The sequence below is a fragment of the Triticum aestivum genome, chromosome 3D (genome assembly GCF_018294505.1).
Source record: "Triticum aestivum cultivar Chinese Spring chromosome 3D, IWGSC CS RefSeq v2.1, whole genome shotgun sequence".
Classification (NCBI taxonomy): domain Eukaryota; kingdom Viridiplantae; phylum Streptophyta; class Magnoliopsida; order Poales; family Poaceae; genus Triticum; species Triticum aestivum.
The window spans coordinates 78,828,175-78,839,725 of NC_057802.1; the positions used below are offsets into that span (position 1 = coordinate 78,828,175).

The 11,551-nt window shown below is 39.1% G+C and overlaps 1 long non-coding RNA gene across 2 annotated transcripts; it reads left to right on the top strand.

Annotated features, from left to right (window-relative positions):
* The first annotated feature begins 7,959 nt into the window (after positions 1–7,959).
* On the top strand, positions 7,960–11,255 carry LOC123074179 (uncharacterized). 2 transcript variants are annotated; one of them, XR_006435896.1, is made up of 4 exons: positions 7,960–8,318; positions 8,968–9,060; positions 9,435–9,591; positions 10,841–11,255. It is a non-coding gene; the product is annotated as an uncharacterized lncRNA (long non-coding RNA). The 2 variants fall into 2 exon arrangements; XR_006435895.1 differs by lacking the exon at positions 10,841–11,255 and having other exon boundaries at positions 9,435–10,261.
* The last annotated feature ends 296 nt before the right edge of the window (positions 11,256–11,551 follow it).

Sequence of the window (11,551 nt, forward strand, 5' to 3'; positions counted from 1 at the left end):
TCAAATTTTTTCTTGTGTGAACATAGAACAATAGGAGTGTTGTGTGATTTTTCGGGGTTCGTTTGGACATTTTTATGCATTAACTGAGTTTTGAATGCATTTATGTGCATAATTCAAATTTGAAATACATGCACATGCTCCGGTGCATATAAATTGGTTGAAAATTCAAATCCGTGTCCTTGGGTGCATGCTTAGGTCCCATGCAATAAACGGCAATGAATTTCAAACACCATGGCATCATTGATTGCCGGGAAAACATTGAGATGCCTGGTTTTTAAATTCTATTAAATCCCAAACTCGTCTGAAATTCGTGAAACTTGGCATAATATCATGGAGCGGCATCAGCATGCCGTGGTAAAAGTTTTTTCATATTTGGGGCAGGTTTGGGTATATGCTTCTCAAAAACCGGAGCTTCTCACAACAAGCATGATGGTTTTCGGTAGGGAACGTCCCACCTTTGGGGATGAAACGATATCAATTGCCTCTTATTGCTTTCAAATTTTTTCTCATGTCAACATAGAACAAGAGGAGTGTTGTGTGATTTTTCGGGGTTCGTTTGGACATTTTTATGCATTAACTGAGTTTTCAATGCATTTATGTGCTTAATTCAAATTTGCACTACATGCACATGCTCCGGTGCATATAAATTGGTTGAAAAATCAAATATGTGTCCTTGGGTGCATGCTTAGGTCCCATGCAAGAAATGGGAATGAATTTCAAACACCAGGGCACCATTGATTGCCAGGAAAACATTGAGATGTCTGGTTTTTAAATTCTAGTAAATCCTAAACTCGTCTGAAATTCATGAAACTTGGCATGCTATCATGGAGCGGCATCAACATGCCGTGGTAAAAATTTTGTCCCATTTGGGGAAGGTTTGGGTATATGCTTCTCACAAACCGGAGCTTGTCACAACAAGCATGATGGTTTCCGGTAGGGAACGTCCCACCTTTGGGGACGAAACAATATTCATTGCCTCTTATTGCTTTCAAATTTTTTCTTGTGTCAACATAGAACAATAGGAGTGTTGTGTGATTTTTTGTTATTTTTCGGGGTTCGTTTGGACATTTTTATGCATTAACTGAGTTTTCAATGCATTTATGTGCATAATTCAAATTTGAACTACATGCACATGCTCCGGTGCATATAAATTGGTTGAAAATTCAAATCTGTGTCCTTGGGGGCATGCTTAGGTCCCATGCAATAAACGGCAATGAATTTCAAACACCATGGCATCGTTGATTGCCGGGAAAACATTGAGATGCCTGGTTTTTAAATTCTAGTAAATCCCAAACTCGTCTGAAATTCGTGAAACTTGGCATAATATCATGGAGCGGCATCAACATGCCGTGGTAAAAAATTTGCTTCATTTTGGGCAGGTTTGGGTATATGCTTCTCACAAACCAGAGCTTCTCACCACAAGCATGATGGTTTTCGGTAGGGAACGTCCCACCTTTGTGGACGAAACGATATCGATTGCCTCTTATTACTTTCAAATTTTTTCTCATGTCAACATAGAACAAGAGGAGTGTTGTGTGAGTTTTCGGGGCTCATTTGGACATTTTTATGCATTAACTGAGTTTTCAATGCATTTATGTGCATAATTCAAATTTGCACTACATGCACATGCTCCGGTGCATATAAATTGGTTGAAAAATCAAATATGTGTCCTTGGGTGCATGCTTAGGTCCCATGCAAGAAATGGGAATGAATTTCAAACACCAGGGCACCATTGATTGCCAGGAAAACATTGAGATGTCTGGTTTTTAAATTCTAGTAAATCCAAAACTCGTTTGAAGTTCATGAAACATGGCATGAGCAGCATCAACATGTCGTGGTAAAAATTTTGTCCCATTAGGGGCAGGTTTGGGTATATGCTTCTCACAAACCGGAGCTTCTCACAAACCGGAGCTTCTCTCAACAAGCATGATGGTTTTCGGTAGGGAACGTCCCACCTTTGGGGACGAAACAATATCCATTGCCTCTTATTGCTTTCAAATTTTTTCTTGTGTCAACATAGAACAATAGGAGTGTTGTGTGATTTTTGTGATTTTTCGGGGTTCGTTTGGACATTTTTATGCATTAACTGAGTTTTGAATGCATTTATGTGCATAATTCAAATTTGAAATGCATGCACATGCTCCGGTGCATATAAATTGGTTGAAAATTCAAATCCGTGTCCTTGGGTGCATGCTTAGGTCCCATGCAATAAACGGCAATGAATTTCAAACACCATGGCATCGTTGATTGCCGGGAAAACATTGAGATGCCTGGTTTTTAAATTCTAGTAAATCCCAAACTCGTCTGAAATTCGTGAAACTTGGCATAATATCATGGAGCGGCATCAACATGCCGTGGTAAAAAATTTGTCCCATTTTGGGCAGGTTTGGGTATATGCTTCTCACAAACCAGAGCTTCTCACAACAAGCATGATGGTTTTCGGTAGGGAACGTCCATCCTTTGTGGACGAAATGATATCCATTGCCTCTTATTGCTTTCAATTTTTTTCTCGTGTCAACATAGAACAACAGGAGTATTGTGTGAATTTTTGTGATTTTTCAGGGTTCGTTTGGACATTTTTATGCATTAACTGAGTTTTCAATGCATTTATGTGCACAATTCAAATTTGAACTACATGCACATGCTCCGGTGAATATAAATTGGTTGAAAAATGAAATCTGTGTCCTTGGGTGCATGCTTAGGTCCCATGCAAGAAATGGGAATGAAATTCCAACACCATGACACCGGTTATTACCAGGAAAACATTGAGATGCCTGGTTTTTAAATTCTAGTAAACCCAAAACTCGTCTAAAATTCATAAAACTTGCCATGCTATCATGGAGCGGCATCAACATGCCGTGGTAAAAAATTTGTCCCATTTGGGGCAGGTTTGGGTATATGCTTCTCACAAATCGGAGCTTCTCACAACAAGCATGATGGTTTTCCGTAGGGAACGTCCCACCTTTGGAGACGAAACGATATCGATTGCCTCTTATTGCTTTCAATTTTTTTCTCATGTCCACATAGAACAAGAGGAGTGTTGTGTGATTTTTTGTGATTTTTCGGGGTTTCGTTTGGACATTTTTATGCATTAACTGGGTTTTCAATACATTTATGTGCATAATTCAAATTTGCACTACATGAACATGCTCCGGTGCATATAAATTGGTTGAAAAATCAAATCTGTGTCCTTGGGTGCATGCTTAGGTCCCATGCAAGAAATGGGAATGAATTTCAAACACCAGGGCACCATTGATTGCCAGGAAAACATTTAGATGCCTGGTTTTTAAATTCTAGTAAAACCAAAACTCGTCTGAAATTCATGAAACTTGCCATGCTATCATGGAGCGGCATCAACATGTCGTGGTAAAATTTTTGTCCCATTTGGGGCAGGTTTGGGTATATGCTTCTCACAAACCGGAGCTTCTCACAATAAGCATGATGGTTTTCGGTAGGGAACGTCCCACCTTTGGGGACGAAACGATATCCATTGCCTCTTATTGCTTTCAAATTTTTTCTCGTGTCAACATACAACAACCGGAGTGTTGTGTGATTTTTATTTTTATTTTTTGGGGTTCGTTTAGACATTTTTATGCATTAACTGAGTTTTCAATGCATTTATGTGCATAATTCAAATTTGCACTACATGCACATGCTCCGGTGCATATAAATTGGTTGAGAAATCAAATATGTGTCCTTGGGTGCATGCTTAGGTCCATGCAAGAAACGGGAATGAATTTCAAACACCAGGGCACCGCTGATTGCCGGGAAAACATTGAGATGCCTGGTTTTTAAATTCTAGTAAATCCAAAACTCGTCTGAATTCATGAAACTTGGCATGCTATCATGGAGCGGCATCAGCATGCCGTGGTAAAAAATTTGTCCCATTTGGGGCAGGTTTGGGTATATGCTTGTCACAAACCGGAGATTCTCACAACAAGCATGATGGTTTTCGGTAGGGAACGTCCCACCTTTGGGGACGAAACGATATCCATTGCCTCTTATTGCTTTCAAATTTTCTCGTGTCAACATAGAACAAAAGGAGTGTTGTGTGAATTTTTGTGATTTTTCGGGGTTCGTTTGGACATTTTTATGCATTAACTGAGTTTTCAATGCATTTATGTGCATAATTCAAATTTGAACTACATCCACATGCTCCGGTGCATATAAATTGGTTGAAAATTCAAATATGTGTCCCTGGGTGCATGCTAAGGTCCCATGCAAGAAACGGGAATGAATTTCCAACATCTTGGCATCGTTGATTGCCGGGAAAACAATGAGATGCCTGGTTTTTAAATTCTAGTAAATCCCAAACTCGTCTGAAATTCGTGAAACTTGGCATAATATCATGGAGCGGCATCAACATGCCGTGGTAAAATTTTTGTCCCATTTGGGGCAGGTTTGGGTATATGCTTCTCACAAACCAGAGCTTCTCACAACAAGCATGATGGTTTTCGGTAGGGAACGTCCCACCTTTGGGGACAAAATGATATCCATTGCCTCTTATTGCTTTCAAAAAATTTCTCGTGTCAACATAGAACAAAAGGAGTGTTGTGTGAACTTTTGTGATTTTTCGGGGTTCGTTTGGACATTTTTATCCATTAACTGAGTTTTCAATGCATTTATGTGCATAGTTCAAATTTGAACTACATGCACATGCTCCGGTGCATATAAATTGGTTGAAAAATCAAATCTGTGTCCTTGGGTGGATGCTTAGGTCCCATGCAAGAAATGGGAATGAATTTCAAAAACCAGGGCACCATTGATTGCCAGGAAAACATTGAGATGCCTGGTTTTTAAATTCTAGTAAATCCAAAACTCGTCTGAAATTCATGAAACTTGGCATGCCGTGGTAAAAAATTTGTCCCATTTGGGGCAGGTTTGGGTATATGCTTCTCACAAACTAGAGCTGCTCACAACAAGCATGATGGTTTTCGGTAGAGAACGTCCCACCTTTGGGGACGAAATGATATCCATTGCCTCTTATTGCTTTCAAATTTTTTCTCGTGTCAACATAGAACAACAGGAGTGTTGTGTGAATTTTTGTGATTTTTCGGGGTTCGTTTGGACATTTTTATGCATTAACTGAGTTTTCAATGCATTTATGTGCTTAATTCAAATTTGCACTACATGCACATGCTCCGGTGCATATAAATTGGTTGAAAAATCAAATATGTGTCCTTGGGTGCATGCTTAGGTCCCATGCAAGAAATGGGAATGAATTTCAAACACCAGGGCACCATTGATTGCCAGGAAAACATTGAGATACTTGGTTTTTAAATTCCAGTAAATCCAAAACTCGTCTGAAATTCATGAAACTTGGCATGCTATCATGGAGCGGCATCATCATGCAGTGGTAAAATATTTGTCCCATTTGGGGCAGGTTTGGGTATATGCTTCTCAGAGACCGAAGCTTCTCACAAAAAGCATGATGTTTTCGGTGGGGAATGTCCCACCTTTGGGGACGAAACGATATCCATTGCCTGTTATTGCTTTCAAATTTTTTTCTTGTGTCAACATAGAACAATAGGAGTGTTGTGTGATTTTTTGTGATTTTTCGGGGTTCATTTGGACATTTTTATGCATTAACTTAGTTTTCAATGCATTTATGTGCATAATTCGAATTTGCACTACATGCACATGCTCCGTTGCATATAAATTGGTTGAGAAATCAAATATGTGTCCTTGGGTGCATGCTTAGGTCCATGCAAGAAACAGGAATGAATTTCAAACAGCAGGGCACCGCTGATTGCCGGAAAAACATTGAGATGCCTGGTTTTTAAATTCTAGTAAATCCAAAACTCGTCTGAAATTCATGAAACTTGGCATGCTATCATGGAGCGGCATCAGCATGTCGTGGCAAAAAATTTGTCCCATTTGGGGCAGGTTTGGGTATATGCTTCTCACAAACCGGAGCTTATCACAACAAGCCTGATGGTTTTCGGTAGGGAACGTCCCACCTTTGGGGACAAAATGATATCCATTGCCTCTTATTGCTTTCAATTTTTTCTCGTGTCAACATAGAACAATAGGAGTGTTGTGTGAATTTTTGTGATTTTTGGGGGTTCGTTTGGACATTTTTATGCATTAACTGAGTTTTCAATGCATTTATGTGCATAATTCAAATTTGAACTACATGCACATGCCCCGGTGCATATAAATTGGTTGAAAAATTCAAATCTGTGTCCTTGGGTGCATGCTTAGGTCCCATGCAAGAAATGGGAATGAATTTCAAACACCATGGCATTGTTGATTGCCGGAAAAACATTGAGATGCCTGGTTTTTAAATTCTAGTAAATCCTAAACTCGTCTGAAATTCGTGAAACTTGGCATAATATCATGGAGCGGCATCAACATGCCATGGTAAAATTTTTGTCCCATTTGGGGCAGGTTTGAGTGTATGCTTCTCACAAACGAGAGCTGCTCACAACAAGCATGATGGTTTTCGGTAAGGAACGTCCCACCTTTGGGGACGAAATGATATCCATTGCCTCTTACTGCTTTCAAAAATTTTCTCGTGTCAACATAGAACAACAGGAGTGTTGTGTGAATTTTTGTGATTTTTCGGGGTTCGTTTGTACATTTTTATGCATTAACTGAGTTTTCAATGCATTTATGTGCATAATTCAAGTTTGAACTACATGCACATGCTCCGATGCATATAAATTGGTTGAAAATTCAAATCTGTGTCCTTGGGTGCATGCTTAGGTCCCATGCAAGAAACGGGAATGAATTTCAAAGACCATGGCATCGTTGATTGCCAGGAAAACATTGAGATGCCTGGTTTTTAAATTCTAGTAAACTAGCATGTGCACCCGCGCATTTGCGCGGCTAGAATAAACTTTTTTGTTTTTATATTTGGCTTTTACTTAGTACCTTTTTATCATGGTGTTTACCTATGTAGGTATTTTTATTTCTTCTTTATTTTTATTTTTTCAAATAGTAATTTGCTCTTCCATGCTATTTCTTACTTTGTGTATTCCAAGGCATGTATCCTATCAGGATGATATAAACCGGTGGTTATGATGTACGAACTTTTATGATTTTCTTAGATAATGGTATAATTTCATCCATGTAAAATCACACTTAGCATCTTAGAGAGAAACGTTCATTCTAACATTCATAGTGCTTCCCCAAGAGTAACAAATTTGTCCGGCTGGGTCTTAGGTCATTGGCACCGGGTCATCAATCTTAGATTGTGATGAGAAGCCGATACTGAATGACACGTGTTGGATTTGAGGAAAATGTTACACATTGAAAGGAGATTGATGAAGAAATATCAAGATGTGAAGAGTGTCGCTAACATAAGTTAGATTTTGATTTATTTCATATTTTGGATAAATGACTTCCTTTTTTTTTCAATCATTTTGATTTTCTTTCTGTGACATTGCAAGATGTTTTAAATTATTGTGTGTTGGAAACCTCCATATTTAAATCTTTAGCTTCGTATATGCAGTTCTTTTTCTTCAAATTATCTTTATTTGTTATTTTAGTTTTCACACTCATTTTTTCTTTTTTCCTTTGTTATAAATTTGCATATACAGTATCCTTTTTATACCCTTCTCAATCCAGGCTAACCAATTGGTCCATGCGCTTCTCATCCGACCATGTGTACGCCTATGTTTTCTTACAAGAATGTGTACGTCTCTTTCTTCTATGAGGGGAAAACACATTCCCTTTCCTTTCTTCATCATCGTCTTTGAAGGGGCAAAAGGAAATCGAGGCTGCTGCCCCACATTTGAGTGCCCCTGCCCGTGTATGACCAAACCTAAGTACAAAACTCGTACTGGTCCATCTACGGTGAACTCTCCCATTTTCTAAAATATAAAAAGAAAATAAAAAAATGTTATCATCTCAGTCTATCCCTTGTTCCACACCAGCATACTTATCCATCTGGACCGAGATCAGGTGACTTACCCATGGACAGTCACGCTGTAACATGCGGCCGTGTATCAGCCCTCCAAACCGCACGCAACGGACAGCAGTAAAAAACTGCCCCACACATACGCACCTCACGCGTCCCAGCGAAGAAGAATGAGAAAACGGTGGAGAGATTAGAGCCGGCTCCGAGCAGCCGAACATCGCCTCTGCGGAGAGGCTGCGCCGCACAGCCGTGAGGACCAGAGAAGAGTACGCCACCGGGCCAGGAACCTGCTGCCGCGAACCGCCGCGGCGGGCAGGGAAGGAGAGCCGCCGCGGATTTGGGAGGAGCGTCGTCGCAGGGGTAGGGAGAGCGCCGCCCGGACCAAGCTCCTGCTCGACCGATCAAGGACTCTCAATTCCGGCCGCCTGCAGCACATCAGGCCATCAGCTAACAGGTCCCTTATCTTCTTCCTCGATTAGTTTGTGGTTCTGACAGCCTGCACTACAAACCAAACTTAACTGATATGCTAGCCCGCAGTACAAACCAAACTGAACTTATCTTCTTTCTCTGAATATACGCCTTGGTTTGACATTTAGATATAACAGTTCTGAAAATTAGATATTATTCTAAAAATTAGTTATTGTTGAATTTAGGAAAGGCTACGGCAATCAATCATAGCTAACTGGTTGGATGGATTCACATGGTTTCTCATAACTCTTTTCATAGCTATCTGACCAGTTGGTGGAGGACAATATGTGCACTACTATTCTTGACCAAGTCACTTTTTCAGCGTATCATGTTTGAGCTCACCAATGGTGATGTAGTCAACACACCGAGGGCTTATGTATGGGTGATCATGCTTTTCACTTTCTCTGTATCTTCTACCTTTTGTGAACCAAAAGATCTTATTGGGAGCTGGTCAAGAAAGAGAATATATTAAATTTGTTTTTGTACTTTCTTTAGTGCTGAAAATTTATGCCTTGATTTGCCATTGTATAGTGACCGTTCATAAAATTTATGCCTAAATTAGATATCTTTATATCTTTATATAGTGGATTTGCTTTGCTACTAAGTCTAATTATGGGAACCTTGTTTTTGGTCAGAATGGCGGCACCGGGCAAAGCTAGCGGTATGCAACAGCAGAGAGGCCGTTGATTTGCTTATATCTGGTTCTGCTATTAAGTTACTGAAGCAAGGTATGTTCCTATCTATTGTGGTGGCATCATATAGATTTGCCAAAGTATAGTTTCTTCAAATTGTGTAGTGAATCCGAATGTCTCAAACTCTGGTCTTGTAGTATCTTCTTGTATATTGTGTTGGCCTCATATAGATTCGGATAAAATAGCATGTACATAAAGGAAACTACATGAACAAAGTTTTCAATCTGTTTGGACCAAGAATATTGCTTACATTCACATGCTTAATCTAATACGTATCCTTATTCTGGTTGATGTTAGGTACTCTTAATTATCTTGGTCGATACAAATAGTCTGTCGTACTATTTACTTAATCTTCATCTTCAAGCATTGTATTTTTGGCTTTTGCTTTAACACATCTCTTGTTCCCGCAGACACCTTTTTCCTATTGTTCTGGTGAATTCGTCTCAGTGCATTCATCCTCTGAGTCATCTGATATCACAACAGATCTCAAGTCTCCTTATATTGCCACTATGGGGCTCACGTGCTGGCGCTGCTGATATATTGTGTTGACGCCCATCTTTGTTTAATGTACTCCCATTACTGTCAATGTGATTTCTCTTTCACACGCATTAGTTCACATGAAAGTTTGCCCGGTAAAACTTTATTATTCTGTGACTGCATACATATAATTTTTTTTAATTAGACACATCTCTAAAATCTGAAGTGTGCATAGTTAAAAAATCAATTACCTCTTTATCTGGCATGTTCTGCTTCTTCATTAACATGGTGTCCACCTCATCATCTATCAATTCCTGTGCAACATATGTAAGATGAATTAGTTAAGGAATTCTAAAGATGGTACTTCATATTTTTGGAAAAAGGTTATGCACCTTTACCTCCTCAGCTTTATCGTTCAAGTAGAGCATCTCAAGGCCATCATCAGGAAAAAATGTTCTTTTTACTGCATAGTGTTGTGTGCCAGAGGTCAGATTATATCATTGAAATTGAATCAAAATATAAGTTTTTCCACATAATTTTTTAATAATCTTTGGTGCTTCTTATGATTTCCCATCTGGTGAGTCGGCAAGTTAGATGTAGATGTATTAAGCAAGTTATTCTTCTCTACACGGGCTTCATTTGTGTTAGTAGTCCAATGACATATGTATATTTTAAGATTATTGATATAACATTTAGAAATATCAATTATATGGAAGTTGTAATTACAACTATCGACATACCTGAGCATTGTGTATCTTTCTGTCCTTTCTTGTAGTGTGTCCATGGTAGCAAACTTGCGGCAATGATCCAGAAAAACTTTCGAAGATCCTTTATCTTTTACCTGTGTATTGTACGCAAAACATATTTTAATTTCATTGCTCACTGGCCTATATTTTGTAATTCCAACTCCTTAACATTGCTGAATGTATACATAGATTTCTTATTGATCTTTGATCTAAACATGTCTATTAGATTCTTCCAAATAGTAACATGGATTGTTTCACCCTGTCAAAACAATCAAATATGGTTAGTTACTGCTTCTTAGCTTGAAAAAAAATCCAATTAAATATATAAAAACAGACCTGCTCATCCATCAGTATCATATCTAGGCTAGTAAGCTCATGGGTCGTAGGATTGACTGAATCCCACACTCATTGCGTTCACTTGAATGTTCTAGTTATGTCCCCTTGTAGTTAAGTCGTAGAACTTCTTGTATGCGAGAGTGTTATGTCCTCAAAATTAATAGAAAACAATATATGTAATTAATATAGGATTCATGAAGATTCTAGAAAGAAAAAGTAACCTTGCTAAATAACAATCACCAAATCTGATGATTCAGGCGAGAAGTGCTTTGGAGTGACTCTTCCAACGTTGACTAGAGCAATTGGGCGCAAGGCTTTGCCGGGCGTCGGGCGTGCTTTGCCATGACATCGTCGGACGTCGAGTGAAGCGTCTAGGCATGGATTTTCGTGGTAGCTCTGTCGACTTCAATATGTTCAAGACGCGGTGGTTGTCGACTTCTAATTGATTGGCGTGTGACCGTGCGGCCGGTTGTACTTGCTTATATGTGTTGAGGTGGCTGGGTTTGAGGTGGCCGAGACGTCTGGAAATCTGATCATGACCTTGTCATATTTATTTATTTTTTGGAATTTTCATCACGTGGGATCTGATAGTTGTCCTTATTTGTTTAGGTTTGCATGCATTCGTTCCTGTTTTGGATTTTTCATCACGTGAGATACGTATCCAACATGGATCCTTTCCAAAAAGTTCCAAGTTTTATCTCAACAGTAATTGCTTTTTTAATTGCTTATAGCACGTACGTACATGGCATGGCAGTGCTTATTTTTTTCTCCCTTCTTTCCTTTTCTATTATGGCAGTGTTTTTTTTTCTCCTTCTTTCCTTTCCTATTAGGACATCCAACGCTTACATCCCGTGTATGTGCTGGACTTTGAGACGTGCGCATGTATGTCCGCCTATATGTGCTGGACTTTGAGACGTGCACATGTATGTTTGGCAATATTTTTTTAAACTTAGTTGTACTAGTTTATA